Source organism: Petaurus breviceps, unplaced genomic scaffold, assembly GCF_028583685.1.
Source record: "Petaurus breviceps papuanus isolate PSGF00001 unplaced genomic scaffold, PetGlider_PUasm1.0 185, whole genome shotgun sequence".
Lineage (NCBI taxonomy): Eukaryota > Metazoa > Chordata > Mammalia > Diprotodontia > Petauridae > Petaurus > Petaurus breviceps.
In genome coordinates, this window is record NW_027185797.1 from 17,028,371 (window position 1) to 17,047,698 (window position 19,328).

At 40.5% G+C, this 19,328-nt stretch overlaps 1 protein-coding gene and 1 pseudogene across 5 annotated transcripts in view; both read left to right on the forward strand.

The window, feature by feature from the left end:
• Nucleotides 1-19,328, forward strand: part of RARB (retinoic acid receptor beta) — an 802,273-nt gene that overhangs the window by 314,042 nt on the left and 468,903 nt on the right. Inside the window, exon 2 of one of the 5 annotated variants that reach the window (XM_069088508.1) lies at nt 4,550-4,680. The exons of 3 other annotated variants lie outside the window; for them this stretch is intronic. The gene's annotated coding sequence lies outside the window, so the exon portion shown is untranslated. Of the gene's footprint in view, nt 1-4,549; nt 4,681-15,291; nt 15,505-19,328 lie in introns of all 5 variants that reach the window. One more of the 5 variants, XM_069088509.1, reaches the window with a different exon arrangement.
• LOC138161573 (uncharacterized) overlaps nt 1-19,328 on the forward strand; it is a 52,773-nt pseudogene that overhangs the window by 21,079 nt on the left and 12,366 nt on the right.

Genomic DNA, 19,328 nt, shown 5'->3' on the forward strand with positions numbered 1-19,328 from the left:
AGTTCCTGGTTTGCATCAGGGAAACCTAACACTGATAAAATCTCAAGTCCAGATCTCCCCTCCCCCCCTCACCCCACATAAAGGAAAATTATAGGTATCTCTGAATAAATTGTGGAAAGACTTGGAGAAAACATCATCTGTACTTAATGCAATCATTCTAAGACCCAGCTGTTTCAGCAACAATCATCATTCATAATTTGTATAGTGCCTGATACAGCCAAATATTCAGCTTTTATTTATCTAATGATTTATTATTTTTAGTTAGATCATAATTTGGCAAAGACTGGATAATCATTTGACTCATCCTGGGACTTGGAATCTGATTTTAAGAGAGAAAGAGAGAGAGGAAGGGGGGGGAAGGAAGGAGAGAGAGGGAGAGAGAGAGGGGGAGAGAAAAGAGAGAGGAGAGAGAAAGAAAGAGAGGAAGGGGGGAGGGAAGGAAGGAGAGAGAAGGAGAGAGGGAGAGAAGAGAGAGAGAGGAGGAGAGAGGGAGAGAGAGACGGAGAAGGAGAGAGAGAGAGAGAGATGTCATACATTGAGGGGCAGAGGGTAAAGAATAACTGCCGAGGGTTGGGGAGAGGACAGCTTCTCAGCTCTTCCTTGGGCTAGGTAGGTGTGTTCTAACTTATTGAATCTCCTTGTATATCAGAATGATTAATCAGGGGGTGGAATACTGCATTTTAAGTACCTGTCAACTGATGTTCCTGAGGAAATATCTTCTATTTGTAGATGTAATATCTTCAAAAAGGAATAAGCTTCTCAGCCGTTAAGTTAAATAGACTAGTGACTACTTTGCTAGCTAGGAAATCATAATGGTATTCTAAAAACTATATTTTATTCCAAAGCCTCTCAACTCTGAGACAAAAGTTTTCAGCCTCACATAGGAATTGATGGAGGCACACAAGATGCTCACTACCACAAGGTAGAAATAAGTCTCTGGAACAGCTAGGGATGAATGAGCAAGAAGGTCCTGAAGTACCCCCAGAAACCTTGGTTTTTAGTAATAATAATCATTATTACTGGTGTTATTACCATAATAACTCACACCTGCATAGCTCTGCACACTTGGCACACATGGTCTCATTTCATCTTTATGACGTCCCCGTTAGGTAGGAAGCTTAGCAGGCACAGAGAAGAGAATGCCGGATATGGAGTCCATAAGATCTGAGTTCGAATCTTGCCTCAGACGTTTTCTGGCTGTGCACCCTTGAGGAAGTTATCTCACCTATGTAAGCTTCAGTTTCCTCATCTATAAAATGAGACTCTTGTGAGAAGCAAGTGAGATAATATGAGTTAAACTCTGCAAATCCTAAAGGGCTGCAGACACATGAGCTACTAAATAAACCAGAGATTTAGTGCTGAAAGGGAACTTGGAAGGCCATCTAGCCATAGAACTGGAGAAATGGAAGACCAGGAGATAGAGAAGATGGAGGACAGGGAGTTTTTATCTAGAACTTTAAGGTTTGAAAAGAATGCCGCATGTTATCTCATTTGGTCCTTGCAACAACCTCATGAAGTAAGTGCTATTATTATCATCCCCATTTTAGAGATGAGAAAACTGAGACTGAGAGGTTAAGTGACTTGCCCAGGGTCACACAGGGAGTATTGAGGCCAGATTTGAGTTCAGGGTTTTTTGTCTCACAATCCAGGCCTCTAGCCCTTGTCCCGCCCAGCTGCCTAGTTGGAAAGGATTTCAGCAACTGTCTAGTCCCAACCCATACGTAGAAGGAAGCCCCACTACAGTACACCTGACTAATGGTCTTCTAGCCTTTGCATCAAGGTTTACAATGACAAAATCCTCCAGCTTCCAAGGCAGTCCATCATACTTTTGGATAGCTCTAATTGCTTAGGGGGTTTGTCAAGTTAAACTTTGCCCTTTTCAACAGCCACTTATCACTCCTCATTCTAATCTCTTAGGACAAATAGAATTAGTCTAATCTTTCTTCCATGAGTCAGTCCTTGGGGCACTTGAAGGCAGCCCTTTTCCTTTTTTCCTCATCCTGCCCCCAACACCAAGCCTTCACTCTCTAACATAGCCCTCCCCATTTCCTTCAGTTAATTCTTGTATGGCATACCACAACATGTAATTTAGCACCAGGTTGTCATATATTACATAGGGTGTCCCAAAAGTCTTAGGGCAGCTACCTTAAGACTTGTGGGATACCCTATATCACGTTCCAGTAGGATATAGGCTCCTTTAGGGTCATGAACTTACATTCTTATTTTCATGTGGGGCTCTGTCTTGCTAGTGCTCAGCAAAGCACATGGGTTTAAGTCCCCCTCGACCCCCATCCATCCAGGTTCTTTGGCTATCACTTAAGCCTTGCTTGTTGGATGAACCTGAATAGTCTGATATTGTCTTGAATGCATTAGTTCCATCTCTTAAAAGAAATCATAGGCTCTTTATGGCTGATGCCCTTGGGTCACCCTTCTTCTGGAGCCTTCATAGTACATGATATAGTACTAAGTGCATCCAAGGTGCTTCCTAAGTATTTGTTAATGGGAAGGAGGGGTATTTGGAAATGACTGAGCTTATTAAAAATGGAGGGAGGGGTATTTGGAAATGACTGAGCTTATTAAAAACAAGGCACACCTCTCACCCTCCTGTTCTTTATCCAACTGAAATCATAATCATACTTGATATTGCTGTGCTTTCTACTAAAGAATTGAAAGACAGAGAATTATCACCACAGATATGGAACTATGTTTGCATGGTTGCGCATGTACAACCCATATCAAATTGCTTGTTGTCTCAGGGGAGAGAAAGGAGAGGGAGGGAAGGAGAGAATTTGGAACTCAAAATTTTTTAAAATGCTAAAATTTTCTACATGTAATTGGGAAAAAAAATTTAAAGAAACTGAAATAAACATCATGGTAAATTATTTTTTAGAACTTTTAAATCTTACGGTTATCAAGTTTGGCTCTGCCTAGCTGTTAAAAACACCTGAGGAACAATACAAATGGGGTGGGGGGTGGAACTGCCTCTTGGAATCCCTCACTTTCTTCAAGGACTAAACTTAGGGGAAAAATCTTTCCTCCCTTCCATACCCTTGACCATCTCAATTGCTAGTGCTCTCTCCAACACACTAAAAATTAGTTTCTATTTGCTATTGGTACGCATTTTGTATTTGCTCAACTGTATACCTGTTATCTCCCCTGAGTAATATGCAAACTCCTTGACGGTGGAGACTCTCATTCTTCCATCTTTGGATTTCCCAGCACCCAGCTCAATGCCTGGCCCATAGTAGGTGCTGAATGAATGAATGAGGTCAAGGGGAGATGAAAGGGAGTAGAAGGAAAGAGGCTGGTAGCCACCTATTCCAGAGAATATGGAAGCATCCTTGTACACAATCCCACATTACCTTATTTTCCATACTGGGATGGAGGCTTGTACCATGGATGATGAAATGTTGCAAATGTAGAATAGGTTTCTTAGTTTCTTAATCCTTTGTGTTCAGTGGACAGGGGAGAACTGAAAGTGGAAATTGTCAAGGGTGTAATCCTCATGTGATATAATGTGAACATTTCTGGCTAAGCATTTCATTTTTATCTTCCTGAGAATGAAGGCATTCTGGGGAAAAAAGTTCATCTGAAGAATACCACGATTAAGATGAGTGTGTCATTAAATCAAATTACTTCTTCTTAGACATTATTGCAGTATTAAAGTTTTTCATTACTGTCAATTTTCCCCTAAAGTTTCTCATTAGTAGTTTCAGGATTTAAAAAAAGAAAAAGAAAAACTTTGATTAGAAACCAGAATATGCATGCCTGCTATACAGAGCTCCAGAGAAGGAGAGAGAGCACTGAATTAGGAGACAAGGGATCTAGGTGAGAACTGATGGCAATAAATGCATCCTTTCCTGCCTTCCATTTCTCAATCAGTAAACATGTATTAGGTGCCTACTGGGTGCCAGCCACTGAGATGAGCACTTGGGACATAGTGAAAGGCAAAAGGCCATCCTTTCCTGTGAGGAGCTCACAGTCATTTCTGCTTCTGGTGTCCACATCTTATTACTTTGGTGTCTTACGCAAGGGTAGCATAGTACAATGAATCAGCAACTGCTGGCTGTGGAGACAGAGGGCCTGGATTCAAATCCTGATTCTATTTATTACCACCTGTGTGTCCTTGGGAAAATCAGACTCTCAAACTCCTTCTTTGCAAAATGGAAAACAGGAAGTAAGCTAGTTTCTAAGGTTTTTAGTCTTGTGAGATGGAAAGTTCCTTCTAGTTTTAGAATCAGCTTTAGGTCCCTTCTATGTTCTGTGGTCCCATAATCTAATAAAACTTGCTCCTAAAAGGGGGGAGGGGAGGTGTGACAAGGGGAGAGGAATTTCTTTGTTTTTTTTTTTAACCATGAACAATTTTATTTGCAAGGTAAAGGAAAAACTGGTAGAATTTACATCACAAGCTATAGAAAGAAACGATAGCCCCAGTAAGCAAACCTCCACCCACAGACCACCACAATGTATATGACCACAGGTAGTACTTAGAGGAGAGCCTGGCTGCTCTGGGACTAATGTTCTCCTCCGTGACTCTACGTCTCTACAGTGCTGCCTGCTTTTAAGTAACTAGAGACAACTGAGTGGGTGACTCAGTGGACAGAATGCCAGACCTGGAATCAGAAAACCCTGAGTTCCAATCCTGCCTTCGAAATGTCATCGCTGAGTGACTCCAGGCAAGTCATTTAGTTCTCATGCCTGTTGATTATTTCTCATTTAACCTACATTATAGTTTGTGCACAATTATCTTCACATTGTCTCCCTCCTTAGATTATGAGATCTTCAAGAGTAGTGACTGTGTTTTACCTTTCTTTGTTTGAATCTCCAGCACTTAAAAATATACCTGTCCCATAGTAGGTACTTAATAAATGTCTATGGACTGACTTAACCTTTGTCTTCCTCAGTTTCCTCATCTTTGAAATGGGAATAATAACATCTAAGCCCTTCCCCCAGAGTTGTGAGAATAAAAAGATATTTGTAAAGATTTTTTATAAATCTTAAAGTGTTATATAAATGTTCGGTTATTAGGAGGGGTATTATTACCACCCCCATTCTCAGTAGGCATCACTAGTCTCTTACTCCCAGTTAGTCTTTCTGTCCTCATGACACCACTGTAACCCTCCTTAATGATTCTATTTATTTTCTGTAGGCAAGTTTCAAGAAAGCTTCAGAGGCTGTTAAAAAAACCTCTTTCCATCCAAACAGACTGTGGATGGTCAAGTTGCTCACAGTCTCACAGGTATAAAGAAGCAAAAATCAGAATTTGAACCTGCCTCATCTGACTCCATACCCAGTGATCTTTCCATTCTATCCTATGGCCTCATTTATAGCTGCAGCATTGCAACTGCTGAATTGTTATCATTCATGAGTGATTTTATGGGAGTGCATAAAAGGATTTGTCATAGAAATAAAATAAAACATCATTGGCACCATGCGAGGAGGGGCTGCGAAGGAGAGAGAGTCAGGTCACTGGACACCAGAGAATCCTACATGCCCAGATGGCAAAGGCAGAGTGAGATGAGATAGGTGACCAAAATACCCCCTCCATTATGCCAAGATTGAGATGCCGTTACCTGATACCCCTTCAAAGACTCCATTTGGCACGTAACAGGGAGTTCATATGTGGTTAATCTAGAGAGGCAAGAAATTAATCCAAGTGTCCCATGCAGGCTTTAGTTTCATGGCAGCTGGGGAGACTTACTAAGCTAGATGTTTTTTCTAAAGGTCACTCCCATACTGCCATGCTGCTGCCTCATGTCACTGTAGCAGGAGCTGAAACCATGTGCACCTCCTACTGCCTTCATGGTCATTGGAGGTCATGCTTAATTAACTGATGGGAGTGCTAATAGAGACATTTCTTAGGAGTTTCTGTGAGAACAAAGGCTGCTCATGTCACCTCTTCTGGTCCTGATGCACCCAGGAGAGATGCCTCATGGCCCCTTTGAGTGTGAGTTCAGAGGTGGACCTAACCCATCCCTAGGCACCTGGAATAATAGTGTCACTTTTGAGATTCAGGACAGGTGCAGGGACAGGAGAAGAGGGTTCACTGGGGAGGGCAAGAGGGAGTCCAGTGCAGGTTAGGCTCTGCTTCTCATGACCACATCAACAATCAGCCAAAATGACTGGTGAATTCATAAGGTACAACCACAAGGAATAACAGAATTGAACCAACCTTGGGGTGCATTTATTCAGGTCTTATTTCGTTATGATTGAGATAGTCATATAATAACAGAAATCAATGCTTTGAGATTCACAAAGTGTTTTACCCACATCATCTCCTCTGAGAGATGGAATAGCAGAGAGGGCCCTCAATTTGTAGACAGAGGACTGGGGCTGAGATCCTGGCTCAGCTGGTTACTTCTCAGTATGGGACTTTTGACAGGGCCCTTTAAAACCTCTCTGGAGATTCATTTTCTTAACCTGTAAAATGAATGAATTAGGCTAGAGAGTTACTAAGCTTCCTTCCAACTTTAAATTTGTGGGGTCATGGGACAACTGTGAAAGACTGACACTACTGGTATTATTCTCCCCCTTTAAAATGGGGAAACTGAGGCTCCAAAATAGAGAAACCTTCTGTTGTAAGAAAGAAAATAGTTCAGTAAAGTAAAAGAGTTCAGTAAAATAGAGTTCAGTAAAATAAAGTTCAGTAAAGCTAAAAGAGAACCTATGTCCAATGGTATCTGCAATAATTGTCATCCCCTGACCCCACACACGTAGTACACATATATCTCTCTATTATGAGGATGAACAGTGGTTTATTCCACCTTCTTCCCTCCAGGTCCAAGGTAAAGTGAATTGTCTATGGTTACACAGGTTGTATCCAGCCATTTATCCACTGCACAAAACCCTACAGGGTTTGTTGGACTAGTGTATTTGAAAAATGGGCTGAATGGCTTGCATCTTCCCTAGATACAAAATGATCCAAGCACCAGGAGCATTGTGGGCCCCATGACAATGACCATGATGATGATAATAATTATAACTTTATATAGTTCTTTAAGGTTTGCAAAGCGCTTTACAAATATCTCATTTTGTGGTCATGAGGTCATAACCCCTGAACTGACCATATCCTTAGATTGATGTATATTCTAGGACCCAGAAAAGACTGGGACCCAAGGATGGCTGCATTTCCTATGATAGATACATAGCCATTGCTCCCTTCTTGTCCAACTGATTTGTTTTGAGAATATCAAATTGTAGTGGGATAGATTGATCTTACAGGACCAGCATCCCTTTGTCTCAAATACCTAACTGGACCAACATTGGAAAATTCTAATCTCTTTCTTATTTTGGTCCTTCAAGTGATTCTCTTAGACCAACATCAATTGGAAGTCTTTGTTAAATAATGAAATCTGAGTTAATTTCTGTTTTCCCTACCATAACCTCATGATCGGGTTGGCATCAGCCCTAAATATAGAAGCACTTAAGTACCAGCTTAAATTAGGTAGACTCTAATTCAACCTCAGGATTAATGTAATGTGCTACTGCTTTAAAAAAATTAATACTTTTTTCCCACCTTGTACTCTTTTACTAATTACTGATGAACTATGCATCTAGAATTTATGCCTGTAACAAAGAAAATGGTTTAGTGGAGCTGACGGGCACCTCGGTCTGACAGCATCTGTACCAGGTGTCATTCTCTGTCCCACCCTACACTGCCACACACACACACACACACACACACACACACACACAAGCACCTCTCTATCACAAGGAGGGGCAATTGCTTCATCATCAGTCCTTCAGACCCCAGACTGATCATTGTGATTAATGAGAATTTGATGATTTTTAGTGTTTTTTTAATTAATTCGTATTATGGGAAACATTGTAAATGTCATTCTCCTATCTCTTCTCTCTGTGTCAGTTCATCTAGGTCTTCTGATACTTTCCCGAATTCTTTCTACTATCCTTCTGAGAGGGGTCACGTTTGATGTCTCCCCTGAGATAGAGAGAGGAAAGGATTTCATATGGCATGCCCTCTAGCTTAAACTGGAACAGAACATCCTGGTCCAAATGCCAGGACTTAGTAGTCACCATCGGTATTTGAGGCCAGCTGGAAGGGGGCCACTGTACATGCCTCTATGCCTTCTGCTCTTCCCTGGGGTACCTTCAGCTCACCCTGAACTGAATCTCTGCCATAGGACTTTGCATTTGATCAAGGATTCCTTTCTCTTCTTGATTGCTTTTTTCCTGACCCATTTCCTATCATTCCAGTTGTGTAAAAGGTATACAAAGATAATTTCTAAACTTCCTATGAAACAGAAAACTTTAAATCAGGAGACCTGGGTTTTAGTCTTAACACTGACACAAGTTTTATGACTTGTTGTGAGTTCCATACATTGTTTAACTTCTTTGGATCTTGGGATCTTCCTCTGGGAAAAGGACTTAGGAGGGAATATCTTTAAGTTATCTCCCAGCTCTAAACTTCTATGATTTGCTGAAGTGAGGCAGGAATATATGGAAACCTACAATTAATAAAATGAAAGTAAAAAAGATCTGGTGGGAAAAGTAGAGCCTTATGGGTGAATAGAGGTAAAATCAGACGAATTCAGAACTGACTGAATGGCAGGTTTGAGCACTAGTTTTGATTTCCTCATGGAAGGAAGTCTGCAGAAGAATGGGAAGGGGTAGAGGGAATGAGTATTTATTAGGCACCAGTTATATGCCAGGAAATGTGCTAGGTGCTTTGCAAATATTTTCTCATGGTATCCTCCCAACCCTGGGAAGTAGGTACTGTTATTATCCTCATCTAACACTTCAGGACACTGTGGCAAACAGAAGATAAGTGATTTGCCATGGCTAGAGGAAGTATCTGAAGCTGAATATGAACTCGGATCTTCCTGATCCTGTGCCTGGCATTCTATAAACAGTGGCATGTAGCTGTGCCAACGGGTCTGTGCTTGATCCTGTGCTATTTATAAAATCTTCATTAGTCGTTAGATGAATACATGGATGAAATGCTTCTCTACTTCATAGATATAACAAAACTGAAAGGGATAGCTAACATAAAGTTCTTGATGAAAGATCGCAAAATATCTCGATGGTGTAGTTCATTGGATTGCATCAAATAAAATGAAATTTAATTGGAATAATTGTCACTTGGTTTCAAGAAATCAACTCCACAAGTACGTGGTGATGAAAGCATGGCTAGATAGCCTGATGGAAGAATATGCGAGTTCAGTGTGAATCAGCATTGTCATATAGCAGCAGAGAACAAATTGAGAAGCCTAGCATCCAGAAATAAGAGAATCTGGGTGTACTCTGTCCTAGTCAAATGCCTTTTGGGCATCCCATTTTAGGGAAGACTTTGACAAATCAAGATAATTCAAATACAGAAAACTTGGATTCTGGTGGGCTTTGAGTTCATGCCATGTGAGGGTCTGTTGAAACACCTACAGAAAGCTAGCAGAGAGAAGAGATGACACAGGAGCATGGTGGGGAGTGGCTAGGTGTTTAGCAGAGATGTCACACCTGTTCTGTCTGGCCCCAAAAGACAGATTCCAGAGCAATAGGTAAGAGTAGCAAAGAGGAAGATTGAGGGTGGATGCAAGGAACAAATCCTACATCGAGCACTGCTCTAATGAGGAGTGGGCTACTTGAGGAGGCGGGTGCTTCCCCCTCATTGGAGGTCATTAACCAAAGGCTGGATAACCAATGGCTAGGGATTTTAGAGAGTACATTATTATTCTTTGATAGATGGACTAATGACCCATTTTACAAAATTGGAATGATAGGAAATTGGTCCCTTCCAACTATGAAATCCTGTGATTATGTAAAGAGAAAGGAAGAAAAGAGAAACAGCAGGGAAGAAAAAAAGATATAAGAAGAAAAGGGAGGAAAGGAAGCAAAATCTCTTCAGTCCTAGTGCCTTCTCTCTATTGATTATTTCCAATAATACAATTATTTTTCCAATTCCAATTTCTATCTTTTTTGTACATAGTTGTTTATGTGTGGTCTCCCCATTAGATTATGAGCTCCTTGAGGCAGGGGCTGGTTTCACCTTTCTTTTCATCCCCGGAGTTTAATATAATTCCTGGCACATAGTAGGCACATAATGAAATTGATTTGTTGATTTGAGAAAATGAAATGCCATAAGAAAAACAAGGCACTGATCTGTGTGGCAAAGAAAGATCTGTTAGAACAATACACTTTAGAAAGCTAAAAGAATGAACTCTGGTTTCCTGAAGATTCCCCTAGGAGTATGATGGTACATGGATTAATAACTGGTGCCCTATATTCTAGAAGATAACAACATGGTTTGGAGAGTAAAGAGTGACCTTTCAGAAAGTACCAAATGAATGCTGAGATAAAGTAAGGAATCAGAAAAGAGGCACAGATAGCCAACCAAGGCAGTTATTCTCAAGTGTCAGAGAATGGTGGCAGCAACACCTCCCAAGGTTTCAGAAGTACTTAGTCTATTGTAGGCTTGAGAAAGGGTTGACATCTTTCTAACTAGATTTTTCCTCTCACCTATGAAAATGGCATTGATCATCCTGGGGAAAAAAAAAGTCATCCATGCAAAGCTCCATTAGTACCGCCACTCTAGAACTCCCTTGAGAAACATTGGTCAATAGTCTGGATTCTGATCTGTTTCAATTATTTAAAGTTGGATGGGCTATGTGGAAAGAACTCTAACTGACATATCACACATCCCAAATTTTACTTTGAGTCATTAGGGAATTTTAGAATTCTGTGTGTGTAGATCCTATGAATATTTATATTGAATTTATATATAGATATAGATAGATATATATATACATATATATATATACACACACACATAGATATATTTCCAATCAATTGTGTAGGTTTAAGTTATATAATTACCAGACTTATTCCTAACCCTTGAAATGCCTGGCAAAAGGTAGGTAAATAACAATTTGTAAAGTTGTTAAAATTACAATAATTGTAAATTATTGAAAATAATTTGTAAATAACAATACTTGACAAGCTACAAGAAGCAATCAAAGCCTCCTTCCTGTATCTATACATGTAATAGAATCAAGAAGACTTGAATTCAAATCCTGCCACCAGTGTGACCTAGGCAAGTCACCTGATGTCTCTCAGTCCCACTTTTCTCACCCATAAAGTAGGTATACTAGTAACGCCTAGTATGTGTCAAGCACTGTGCTAGCTCTGAAGATGTACTTACAAAGAAATTCTCAAAGATCACTCATTCCAGTCAGGGTGATGAGTGTAAGTACAAGGTAGGTTAGGTAGGGAGGGGACTAACTAGGAGTGTCAGAAGTTCCATATAGAAGGTGATGCTTGAGCTGAGATTTGAAGGAAATTCTAGGAGGCAGAATTGAGGAGCAAGTGTAATTCAGGCATGGAGGCAGCCAGGACAAGGATACAGAGATGGAAATGGGAGTGCTGTGCATGAGGAACAGAGAGAAAACCCATCTGATAAAATGCAGAATGGGAAGTATGCATAATGAGGCTAGAAACCTGGGTAGGGGACTAGTTGTTAAGGACTTCAGATGCTAAACTGACAAGTTTCTGTTCTCTAATATGCAACAGGAAGCCACTGGGGTTTATTGACATGGTCAGACCCGTGCTTAAGGAAACTTTGGCAACTATATGGCGGATAGTGTGGTGGTGATGAAGGGGAGGGGCAACATTGAGGCATGGAGACCAAGAGAAGGAGCCAGGATAGCAGGCCTCATATCTCAGCTCAAAGATTAATAGTCTTAGACATGAAAGACATCTTGGAAACCATGTTGCCCAGATTCTACTTTTCCACTAATTAGCTGTGCAAGTAATTTGGGCAAGAGATTTGAACCCTCTGGGTCTCTATTTCTTATCTGTAAAATGAGTGAGTCAGACCAGACCATTCCTCAGATCTCTCCCGGCTTCATGATCTAAGAATTTCTCGTTCACAAAGTATGCTGTAAAGTCCCATGCCTTCTTGCCTAGGTTCTCAGTGAGTTTTCTCAACTGCACTCAGCCATTGCTTTGTGATCTCTCCATTTTCAACCTCTGTCCATTGCTAAGAGTTTTTGGCAAATCTGCTGAAGTTAATATCTCACCTGCAGCTGTTTTGAGATTATAGATGCAGAGTTGGGAGAGGCCTCAGAGGACATTTAGTCCATCCCTCCCATTTTACAACAGATGTCAAGAGAAGACAAATCTCTTGCCTAAGGTGACACAAATATTAAGGGTCAGGTCTTCTCACTCCAAAGCCTGGGTTCTTTCCACTTTGCCATGATTAATCAATAGGGCTACCATACATATCTTGAAAATACTTTGGGATGGATCAAAGAAAACCTTCACCAAATAGAACAAAACATTAAGGTTACTTTTCTGATATGTTTAGAACCAAATCAGCCTCAAAGATAGACTAAAAGTAACATGTAGGCAACTCGATTTCAAGAAAGGTAATTTCAGTGCAATTAATTTTGTGTCAATAAATCTTTTAGACAGCAACTGAATGCAACAGTTTATTTTTGGTTGCTGGTGGTGGTGGGATTGGGGTCTAGATCTATGTTGGGAGTTCATTTTCAATAGGATTGGCAACTTCTTGTCTTGGAGGAATGTCTAGGTGTCTTGAGACATGTGGAGATGAGTTATTTATCCATGGTCAAACAGAATGTGACAGAATGAAGATTCACACTGAGATGTTGTTGACTTTAAGGCTGGTCCTGTCTCCATTTTACCCCCCTATATCTTATGGCATCAGGCAACGGGAATACGGAGGCAAGAATGACTATCCATGCCCTCAAGAAGCTTATGTTTTCCAGTTTCTTCAGAGGAGGAGACAGGGGATCATGGTAACTTTTCTCAAGTGTTTGAGAGGCTATCACTTGGAAGAGGGATTAGGCTCATTCTGCTTGACTCCAGAAGTCATAATTGGAAGTGGCAAGTGACAGCTTCCAAGAGGCAGATTGAGTTAGTGAAAGACTTCTTTGGAACTTTGGGTATGAAAAATAAAATAGAAAACCTCAAGGAAACAGTCAGTGGAAAACCTCAGGCCTAAGCTGCTGGCCACTTCTGCAGGTGGTTGTATAAGTCTGTTCAGGTATGCACAGACCTCTATTTGCTGTCACAGTTGGCTTTGAGTCTCTGAGATGCTGGCAAAAGCCTTAGTAGGTTCCATTACTAAGCATCCAAAGAGTGCAGTGCCATAAACCAAGCTCAGTGTTAGAATAAGTATAACTGAGGGTTACAAGGGAATTGGGAAAGAGTCCCTGGCCCTGAGTGATTCGCTTGTGATGAAAAGCATGTATTCCTAGAAGAAGAGGTAGGCAGGTCACACTGCTAAAAGGAAGAACAATGGGTAGCCAACCACAATGCTGGAAAGGAAGCCATGAAATGACCCAGAACCCAAAGGGAGGCCTCTTCTGCAGTGGGCAGATCCTCTGCAGGATCTGGGGAAGGGAGAGTTGAGGGGAATTTTAAAAATATGACAAACAACATATTACTTATGTAAAAGTATATTTTTCAAACTAAATAAATGTGTCTTGGAAGAGGGTAAGGGGAGAGATACAGGATCAATAACAGACCAAATCAGTGAGGAAGTCAGGAATTAATTGAAGGGTTCATGTAGGAATAAAGTTTTCCTCAGAGTCTTAAGATCCTTTGGAATTAAATTAGCAGAGGAAAGAGGAGGATGTCTCAGGCAGGGGACAGAAGTGGGTGAAAATCAGGGAGTTGGAATCTGGCATGTTGTGAAGATGGCATCAGCTGAGGCTTCCATGGAATTGTCAGTGACAAAAAGGGAGAGGTGGAGATTATGCCCATTTGTTTTCATCCTGTTGCCTTATTTTATTTTTGGGCCTGTGCACATTTGTATTGCTCTAACCCATAGGGCCCTTAGCTATTGGTCATGAAGTAGAGCACTGAGATCTATGGGCTTTGTGGGAGTAAGTAAATATTTTGGACAGCAGTTCAAAGAATAATATAGTCAGAAGTGCAGAGCTATAAATAGGAGAGGGCACAGTTTAACTCATTCTCTCAATTCCAGTTTTATTGAACCACAGTCCTTCCTGTTTATAATTATAGATGGCTTAAAGCAGCCCCATAAATAAAGCTACCGAGTTCCTTTGGTGCTATTGGTTGAGTTATTCATGAAAGCAGAGAAGACCATCTTTTTCTTGAGATCAAAGAGCTAGAGTTAGAAGAACCTCAGAGGCAATCTATATAGTAGCCCTATGCCTTTATTTGGCAGGTGAGGAAACTGAGACCCAGGAAAGTTAAGTGATTTGCCCAAGATCGCACAAATTGTAAATATCAAAGGCAGAGTTTGATCTCAAATCCTTGGACTCCACAATCAGTGCCCTTTCAACTGTACCAAGTATAGTCAATTTTATTTTTTGACTTATCCCATTTTACTAGTAACCAAATACCAAATCTGGGTTATCTTCAGAAATTATGGAATAACTTCCCTAGAAGGAATAAGAAGAACAAAAATCCCTGACTTCAGAGACCATATTGCCTAACATTTATCTAACCATGAGTCCTTATTCCCCCCTACCCCAATATGCCTGACAAGTGGTCATTTGAACTTCAGTTGAGACCCTGACAACCTGTAGGGAGAAGTATGGGCAGCAAAATGATGCAGTAGACAAAACACCAGGCCTGGAGTTAGGAAGACTCGCTTTCATGAGTACCAATCTGCCCTCAGTCACTTACTAGCTGTGTGACCCTAGTCAAGTCACTTAACCATATTGGCCTTAATTTCCTCATCTATAAAATGGGCTGGAGAAGGAAATGGTGAACCAATCCAGTATCTCTGCCAAGAAGACCCCAAATGGGGTCACAGAGAGTCAGACATGACTGAAAGTGACTGAACAACAGTAAAAGTCAATCCACTACCTTCAGAAACAGCCTATTGCACTTTGGGACAACTTTGAAAGTTTATTTCTCCTATTATCTGAGATAACGTCTACCTCCTGTCAACTGACATACAGTGTCTGCTGCAGTGGAAACCATGAAATGACACAGAACTCAAAGGGATCCCTCTTTTGCATTGGGCCAAGCAAATTGCCTTTCTTATTCTGCTGGAGCCTTCTTTCCCACGATAAACCTTGAAATACTTGAAGATCACTATGTATTACTCTATGTTAAAATACATTCCTCTGGGGAAAACAGTTTTTTTCTGCTTAGGTTTTAGTATAGATTTCTAGAGTTGAAAAAGAAATCATCTTCTCCAGCTCCCTCATCTTGCACATGTGGAGCTAAAGACCCACGTAGATAAAGGCATTTGTCCAAGGGAAGAATTGGAATTCAAAGTCAAGGTTCCTGACTTTCAAAGTCCACCATTCTTCTAACTCTCCCACATTGCTTTCCTAGGACCAACATAGACCATGGGCTGGAAGGAACCTCAGAATGCATTTAACCCACCACCCTCATTATATAGATGGGAGAGCTGAGACCCAGAACATTGAAATGGTTTGTCCAAGGACACATATATAGCCAGTGGGGCAAAATCAGGATTTCACTTCATATCCTCTGGTTCCAAGCTAAAAGCAGAAGTCCTCATCTGGCCTTGGGATTCTTTGAAAAGTATGTATGTACGTCATATTCCATGCCACTCATTTTTACCTCAAGCTAAGGGATTGTTTTCTGATTATATAATTTTCTCTTTTCATTATCACTTTGGAAGACAGGGTTTTGCCATCGTTGTTGGTACCCACGATTTGCACCCTCCATAATATCCTAGCCTCGTAAAGAATATGGACTCTGTGTGCCTTTTTTCCCCCTGCCTAATAAGAGTTTTGGATGTGCATTCAGGCTTCTCTGAGACCTACTGTAAAAAAGACACAGTAAAAAGCCAGTAAAACAAGTGCTTTGGTAGGCACTTTTTAAAAATTCATAACGGGTATAAAAAGCAGTGACAGCTGTTTAGTGCTTCCACGTGCAGAGCTGAACGGAAATGGGGCTCACGGTCCCCTACAGGGCACCAGGCCTAGGTTTGTGCCAGCTAAGGCTGTGCCTCTTCTATTATAATAGACATGTGTCTATCCTGTTCCCTTTCTCCCCCCTCTTTTTTGAATAATAGAATTGGATGTTTTAGGGATTCACTGCATGTGGGCAGGAGCAAAAGCTCCTATCAGTGCCCGAGTGAGTCTCTCTGCTACCACCGTGGCTTGATCTCTCTTCCTGTTTCCTATTGTACTCTTATCTTGATCAATCTCTTTTTTCTTCTTGCCCCCTCCTTCATGAAAGCACATTCAGGAGGGATCCGCATTATGTCCAGAAAACAAGCCCATCCCCGTTTTTTAGGGTCACCATCATTGGCCATGCTGTCACTATTTCTATATATTATCAATATCACCATAAGAAGAAAATTAGTGTATGTCTTTTCCACATGAAGAAATCAAATGTAATCTAAATGCAAACCACCAGCTTTATTGCACAGTAATATTTGATAGTCTGGCTATTACTAACCCCAGCATGACAAGCAACACAATGCAGTTATCAGGTCCACCGAGGTGTTTGCTTCTTGTGTCCCAGAATGATCGAAGTCAGCAATTGGGAGGTGAAATATAGATGTAGCATTGAAGTGTTGGCAGCAACCAAGGAATGGAGGCCTAGGGACTGCTGCCACATTTCCATAGGGTACAAAAGACTTGTTTTTGTTCAGCGAAGAAGATGAGATTTGAAATGAAGACATTGCTTATATGCCCAGAATTTTATGTAAAACCTAGATCTTTCCAGGCTCTATATGGGATTGATACTTTGGAGGTTCCAGAATGATGATAGAAAGCTTAGAAAAATGAGTATATGGTAATTAAGAGAATTCCACAAAAGTTAATTTTTTTTTTGCAAAGCAGTATTCATCATAAATATTTGGTAGTTGTTTTAAAAGAAAAATCAGTGGAATACATTAGATAAATGAAGAAGTCAAGTGAATAAGCATTTATTAAGTACTTACTGTATGCCAGGTACTTTCTGGAGGTTTCTCTCTAAGTACTGGGAATACAAATACAAACAAAAAGAAAGTCAATCCCTGCCCTTGAGGAGCTTACATTCTAATGAAGGAAAACCACACATATAAAAGGGGACTGAAAGTAGGGGGTTGGGGAGAGTACAATCCACCAGGAGTAGGAGAATGGTAGAAAAAGTCCACAATGGACCCTAGGGAGGAAATCTTGGATGGCCTAGGTGCTTCCTTAAAATAGATGTTGCAGGAAGAATCTAGCCATCTTCACAAGCAATAAAAATCTCATCATAACACAAGTTATGTAAGGTTCTAACAGTGTGGTAGGAATAGGCTAACAAATTCTAAGACATAAGCAATGTTTTTAGGAATCTTTGAATCAAGCACATATTCACAAGGCCCTTTGAAAGCTTTCCACACAATCAGTATAATCATTGGTTGAGTCTATCTTGTGAAAAGTAAATAAAGTCTAAGTTAATCTCTACATTTACCCTTATTCATTCCTTTCAAGAGATTTCTCTTTTCTGAGATGAATTCTTGGATTTATGAGATCTGAATGAAAAATTTTCCACATTCATATCAATAATTGGGGTTTTTTTAAGTACTATGGACTACCTCATGTGAATTCTTTGATCTTTAGTGACTTGTGACCTCTGAATAAACACTTTTCCATATTCAGTGTATTCAGAAAGTTTCTTTCCAATGTGACTCCTATGAGGTTGAATAGGGTTTGGTCTCTGATGGAAAACCTTCCCACATTCATTATGTTTACAGGGTTTATCTCCCTATAAAAGCATGAATTATTGGATATTGAATAAGCTCAAAGGTCTGAATGTAGCCCTTCCAACACTCCTCACTTTCATTGAACGTATCTCCAGTATGGATTTTATGATACTGAGCATAAAGTAAGCATGGGCTTGAGTGGGATGCTAAGATAGTGAAGCCGCCCTCGTGCAGGATAGAACCTGACTTCTCCTGCTATTTACCCCACCATAAGGAGTACAGAGCAAGGTCAGAATGTCCCAACCACAAGATCCTGTTTACCCGGACTCTGACCCTCCTGGGACCCCTTCCCTCTTTGATGATTGTGAGCTCCACAGCCCAGCCAGTGGGAAGAGGAGCCAGTGGGTGGGTGGGTTCTCTGCTTTGGGGTCTATATATCCTTGCTTCGAGCTACACACCCTTGCACTGCCTTACTTCACCAACTTGGGTGATGCTGGGTGTGTCCTTTCTCATGATAAAGCAATAAAACTCCTTTTTGGCTTTCTTAAGAAAAGTGTCTAACTAATTATTTTGGGGTCACAAAAACCCCACACAGGCTGAAACCTTTTCCACATTCATGACATGCATAGGGTTTCTCTCCAGTATTAGTCTCTGATGTTGAGCAAGGTATAAGCTCCAGCTGAAGCCTTTCCCATACTCATTATATTTATAGAATTCCTCTCCCACAAAAATTCAATGATGTGACACAAGAAACAGAAATAGTACAAAACAGTAGCCCAGGGTCTGATTAATTTGAGAACAAAATTACGAAGGGGCATTCCACGCCCATAGTTTCCCATCTCTCTACCAAGAGGAGAGAAATGTGTTTCATCATCTTGTCTCTGGAATTGAGATCAATCGTTATAACTGATACACTGTAATTTTAACACGGAAATTTAACTGCTTTTGATGGTTCCCTTTTTTAAGAAAGCTGTTGGGAAAATCTTTAAAAAATGGTTGAGTGGAAATTAGTTTTAGATCAGCATCTTATACCATATAAGCTCAAAACACATACACAACCTGTATATAAAAGGACTCAAGAGGAGGGCTGTCAGTGGCAAAGGATGTGATGGATGAGGCCATCTTGACTTTTATCTTGATGCTGGACTTTGAGGATATTGGGGGAGAAAGCTAGCCTGATGACTTTGCGGAACTCTGCCTCCCTCAAATCCAATTCACATACAAGTCAAGACATTACCCTAATAACGCCATTGGTTCTCTTTGAGAATGAAGGGTGAACAACAATAAAAAAGGTACACCATAAAAATAATTAGAAGAGACTAAGATTAGGTGCTTTATCGCAATTTTGGCCAGGAGGAAAATGTTTTAACCAAAGCATAGAAAATCATATAAATAATAAAAAAGAAAAATTTAACAACATACCATTAAAAAGTATTTCCTTAAATGAAATAAAGGAAAATAGGATCAGAAGACAAACACTAGAGTGCGAGAAAATATTTCCATCAAATGCCAGTGATAGTGGTTCTCACTATTGGTCTCAGGACCCCTTTTACCTTGTAAAATTATTGAGGACCCCCCAAATAGCTTTTGTGGATTATATCTATCGATATTTACCATTTTAGAAATTTAGATGTCTAAAGAACATTACAAAAATTGTTTTGGCTTCACACACATACCCTGAAACCTCCCAAGGGTCCTCAGACCACACTTTGAAAATGGCTAC